At 39.9% G+C, this 1,182-nt stretch overlaps 1 non-coding gene across 1 annotated transcript; it reads right to left on the bottom strand.

The window, feature by feature from the left end:
* Window positions 1–368: 368 nt before the first annotated feature.
* Window positions 369–487, bottom strand: LOC129104032 (5S ribosomal RNA). The gene has a single exon (XR_008531772.1). It is a non-coding gene; the product is annotated as a 5S ribosomal RNA (ribosomal RNA).
* Between the last annotated feature and the right edge of the window lie 695 nt (window positions 488–1,182).

The raw sequence follows: 1,182 nt of genomic DNA, 5'->3' as shown, positions 1-1,182 counted from the left end.
CTACCAAAGGGCCTTTTAAAGATACTATATCACCACGCTTTGCTCTTTTGTCTATACAGGGGCGCCTGCAGATTGCCAGAAACACTCACAGCTTTTAAAGGTCAAATCAGAATGTACAAAGTGGCTATAAGGAAAACAAATGTAGTGCAGTAAAAAGATTAATATTTACTGCTGAAATGTAGTGTACCTTAGCATAAAATTGAAAAGAACATGATCAGTAAGCTTAGGAATGATGAAAGCCATCATCTAACTGGATTTGTGCCATTTCTATACCGGCAAGTCATGATCTAGCTATTTCCATCCCGCCCCGTCGGTGTCCACTGAAAAAGCAGCAGCGCCCTCTGCTTTTTGTAAAGAGGAGTGAAAAAAGCTTACAGCATCTGGTATTCCCAGGCGGTCTCCCATCCAAGTACTGACCAGGCCCGACCCTGCTTAGCTTCCGAAATCAGACGAGATCGGAAGTGTTCAGGGTGGTATGGCCGTAAGCAAGAATTGTGCCTACCAAAGGGCCTTTTAAAGATACTATATCACCACGCTTTGCTCTTTTGTCTATACAGGGAGCGCCTGCAGATTGCCAGACACACTCACAGCTTTTAAATGTCAAATCAGAATGTACAAAGTAGCTATAACGATCACAAATGTAGTGCAGTAAAAAGATTAATATTTATTGTTGAAATGTAAATGATGAAAGCCATCATCGAACTGGATTTGTGTCATTTCTATACCGGCAAGTCATGATCTAGCTATTTCCATCCCACCCTGTCGGTGTCCACTGAAAAAGCAGCAGCGCCCTCTGCTTTTTGTAAAGAGGAGTGAAAAAAGCTTACAGCACCTGGTATTCCCAGGCGGTCTCCCATCCAAGTACTGACCAGGCCCGACCCTGCTTAGCTTCCGAGATCAGACGAGATCGGGCGTGTTCTTTTTTTTTTTTTTTTTTTTTATCTTTTTATTATCAAAAATCAATTTCACATTCAAATACAACTTTGCTTAACAATTAAGCTTGAAAAATAATAAAAAGGGCAGTCAATTTACATCATATACATTAAACTTTTCCGAGCCCAAATGATTGAATTAAAAATGAAAACACAAATCCCCACTGTCTTCAATGGTAATCAGGGTATTATCTGCAACAAAAAAATTCTCAGCATCCACATTGCCGTACTTATAAATTAAATTAATGTC

Source organism: Anoplopoma fimbria, chromosome 15 (genome assembly GCF_027596085.1).
Source record: "Anoplopoma fimbria isolate UVic2021 breed Golden Eagle Sablefish chromosome 15, Afim_UVic_2022, whole genome shotgun sequence".
Classification (NCBI taxonomy): Eukaryota; Metazoa; Chordata; class Actinopteri; order Perciformes; family Anoplopomatidae; genus Anoplopoma; species Anoplopoma fimbria.
Note: the sequence above shows the minus strand (reverse complement) of the source record. Positions and strands in the feature narration are given on the sequence as shown.